This window comes from Marmota marmota, unplaced genomic scaffold (assembly GCF_001458135.2).
Source record: "Marmota marmota marmota unplaced genomic scaffold, marMar, whole genome shotgun sequence".
NCBI lineage: Eukaryota > Metazoa > Chordata > Mammalia > Rodentia > Sciuridae > Marmota > Marmota marmota.
This window is the reverse complement of record NW_026000153.1, coordinates 24,616,091-24,620,386: the sequence shown is the minus strand read 5'-3', so window position 1 is coordinate 24,620,386 and position 4,296 is coordinate 24,616,091.

The following is a 4,296-nucleotide window of genomic DNA, read 5'->3' as shown; positions in this document are numbered from 1 at the left end:
GCGTGCACCCCGTTAGGTTGTCTGCCGGGGCTGGCGCAATTCCCCCTGCCAGCGGCGGGTTGTCCTGGTCCCAACTCGCGTCAGTGCCCGCGCCGCCCTCCTCCGCTCATCCCAGGGTCTAGTCCCCGCGTCTCCACGACAAAGAGCGCCTTGGGACCGCCAGTCTCCCGGCCTCGCTCTACTCCGCGGGCGGCTTCGGGAGTTCTCCAGACCTAGAGGCGAGGATGTCTGGGCAGCCGCCCTGCGTCGGAGGAAGAGGAGAAGCCCGGAGCGCGTCCGGCGGGCGAGTGGTACGCAGGCTGGCGTGTAGCCTGCGCACCCGCCTCCAGCCTCCCGCCTCCTGTCGCAGCCGTCTTCCGCCCAACTCGCGCCCAGCTCCTCTGCTGCCCCCGCTCGGCAGGCGTAGCCGCGACGGTCTGCGAGAGGACCTTCTTTCGCACGCTTTCTCCTTTTGCGCCGCTCCATTCACCTGTCAGGCTAGCGCGAGGCGGTCTGCTCACCTCCCTGGTGGGCAGCCAGCGCTGCGCAGGCTGCCTTTCTCCAGGCTTGTCACTCACTCTCCGATGGACCTTTCATCTTTCTTTTTCCTTTATTCTTTAATTTCTTCCTCTCTAACTGGCCCCCTTTGGCTTTCCGCTTTGTGGACAGCTGGTTCTGCCACTGTTGAAAAACGCAACCAAATTGTTCAGTTTGGGATGCGAAGACGGTATTGCTTAGATTGTTGGGAAGTTTTTATCCCTCTTTACATTCAGAAACCCAGAGGTATTGACGCATGAAAGTACGAAACTTCACAAAAATCCAAACAATGTGCTTTCTGAATCTCTGCTTTGCTCTCTCTTCTACCACAAACAAACATTTTTGATTAATTTGTTAGAATGCTAAACTGTTAAGTGGAGGACTGTGTGGACTAGGCTTGTGTTTACTCTTTGCTCTTGATCACAGAGTGCACTTGGATTACGGAGAAAAGGTCAATGGTCCTGTTCAAATTAACCTATGAAATGGAATTTTTATAGACATGTTCATTTTTCAGGGCAGTGGTTACTACGCACGGTATTTTGGAATCCTTGAAAATGCTCTGATGATAAACACTATCTTTCCTAAAAGCTCAGGCAGGACTTTTGCTGGGGGGTGGAATGTGATTTGAGGTTACTCTCACCCTTTATCATGATCAAATCAGGCTTAAATGAGGTGCTAGAAAGAACAGGAAGACTTGGAAATCCTGGGAGAGAAGTTGCAGGGGAAAAAAACAACAATAACAACAACAACAACAACAAAAAAAAAAAGTAAAGAAGACAAAACTAACTGTGGTCAAGTGGAAGGTTTACATGTCCAGGATGATTTGAGTGCTTCTACCTTTGCTTTTTCACTCTCTTTTCTTCTGCTCATCCCAGGATAAGAGATGGGCCAACTTTGCCTGTGGACTGTAATAGTGGGACCACCACCTGTCCAATGCTTTTCAGTTCTTTCCAGTACTCTTCCACATGTGCTCTGATCCATCAGTTAGGCTTCTGTGTCTTTATGATATCTTTAATACGAATTCCACAGATTTCACAGTGCCTCCAATATGCAAATGGGGCTAAGAGGTGTGATTATATACATTGTGGGAAACAGGTCCAGAGGGGAGGATCTTGTGACACCATCAAACAATTTTATAGAATGCAGGAAGTTTTTCTTGTTTGACTTATTTATTAACTAATTCTGTTTCTGTCATTAAATATCCTCTTTGTTTTGTTTAACAAAAAGTCTATGTCTACAGTGGGTTGACCACAAATGGATGCAGCTAATAAGAACCTATGATAGTATGTATAAAGCATTCTAACTGAAAATTTGTTTGGGGTCTGAAAAAGGGAATAATGTCTCTTCGTTGGTTTTGCCTCAATCACAGGTCTCTTTGAATGAGAAATTGTTCCTTCCAGTCACATTGGAGAGCCACAATATGAGCTATTCATAAACCTGATTTTTCTAACAGATATTCTCAGAGATGGTATGACAGGGCAGATGAGATTAGGGAGGAAGGCAATTACAGAAAGATTTTGTCCTTAGTGAATGAGAACAACGAACAACACCCATACAGCTTGATTAGCTGTGTAACTCAAACTATGGAGTTTGCTAGCATTGAAAGAATTTAAAATTTATTTATTGACAAAACAATAAATTGTTGCAATCCCTCTCCATCCCTTTCTCCATTACATTTTTCTTCCTTTCTTCCTTTCTCCCGTCTCTTCCATCCTCTTCCTCTCTTTCTTCCTTCCTATTTGTTTCTAAGGCTACAGAAGTGAAAGGCAGAAGCAGAACGATCTGTGATCAGGGAATATGATGATGTGAGTCTCATCCAAGTTCCACCAGGTTTTGGTTTTGCAACATTGGATATGCCACCCAGTGTTATAGGGTCTTTCTTTTTTTAAAAGGAAAAAGAGAGAATCTCTGAATGGAGAGGAAACCTTACATGCCCTGGTAACATGGCACATTTCTGCCATCATGCCATTTTAAATCCAGTTTATTACTCCCATTTTTCTTTCTTTGTGCAAGAGTTAAATCAGTCAGCTGAAACACAACCATATGCCAAAGATAGTGTGAGTGTGTGCTGGGTCTCAGGTCCAGTCCTCAGCAAAGCAGAGCAGGTAGGTTTCAGGCAGGATTAGACTTCCACTTCAAAGATTGGTCACCTTTCCCATGCCCTTAGGCAGAATTGATCTTACCTTCCTCTTCTCTGATCTGTTACAACCTTTTTAATAGTCGACTTCTTCATTGCTCTGAGGTATCTGCACTCACTCTGAAATAGCATCTTACTAAAGAGCTGGGGCTATGCTTCATTTATTTCTTTATGCTTTGCACCTAGGATCTTCAGAGGACTAAATAAGAAGGGAAGGAGTAAAGAAGGAAGAGGGGAATGGAAGGAAGAAAGGGAGGAGGGGAAGGGGAGAGGAAGCTGTGGTTTGAACTCACGCAAGAGTTTAATCTCCAAAATCAGATGTTTAATTTATGAAGAGGGTAGAAACTTAACCTGATTCTGGTTGGCACTGTGGTGGTAATGGGGGCATGATTTGGATTAGAAAATGTCATTAGAATAGGATTGCATCCTGTGGCTTTATCAAAAGGGAAAGAGACCAGATAGATGTACATACATTCCCTGTCTCTCAGCAAGTGACTTTCTGTGCTACCTTGGGACGCTGCCAGCAAGAACCCCTTGCCATTGCCTAGACTGCACCTCCAGAACCATGAGCCAAAATACATTTATTTTCTTTGTGAAGTAGCCAGCCTTAATAATTTTCATACAATAACTGGAAATGGACTAATACAGAGGGAGGAGGGTGGGAGGAAGAAAAAAGGTAAAAACTGGCAAAATTTGCTTATCATCTACACATTGTTGGGTATATTCATAACCATCTCATTCAGCACCTTGAATTTTGAGGGTCTTTCAAGACCTCTATTATTGTTTCCTTTTTTTTTTTTCAGTGAAGAACTATATCTCAAAGAGATTTTGACTTAGATTATACAGCTCAAAGCCAGGTTGACCCTGAAACATGAAATTAGAGTTCCATAGTCATGTTCCAGCCCAGCCCAACTGCTATCTGGGAGAAAGTGCTCTTTGAATTATTCATTGTGTTAATTAATATGCCCCCCGCTTTGTTTCCCTATTCTGCCCACACTATACAAGTTAACCTACCAGGCCTTTTTACTCATCAGGCTGCAGAGAAGCAATGCACAGGCTGTTGTCACCCTTGAGGTTGGTTGCTGAGATTTTCCCAGCTGCACATCCTCAGGCTAGTGGCCGTCTCTTAACAGTTTCAGTGGATGAGAGGATGCCAATGAATTGGGGAACAAATTAAGAGATGCCTGGCAGAAAGAAGGTACTTTAATGGAAAATGAGACACTAAAGGAAAAGGAACCAAGTAGCAGGTTAACCTTGGAGGAAGATGCAAAACAAGGTGCTTTAGGATAGGATTCACATCAGAGCCTCTATGGACAATGAAATAGACAAGATACCAGAAAGCTTGGATCTGCTCAAAGGAGGTTGTGACAAAATCATCTCCTGGCATTAAAAGTAGATAAGAGATGGTGTGAAATAAAATATGGCATGAAGTTAGGATTATTGGAAAATGGCCCCCACAAGTAGAAAAGGCCTCACTGGGATTGGAAAGCAGATACAGGGAAAGAGCAAGTACCTTCTGCATATTCTCAACAATGAAGATTTACTTGGGGATACAGAGGTGAAATATCTTTAGGAGTGGCAGTGGACAGACATGGCACCCTGCCAGTGGGCCTGACTATTGTGGATGGGGAAGCACCTTGTAG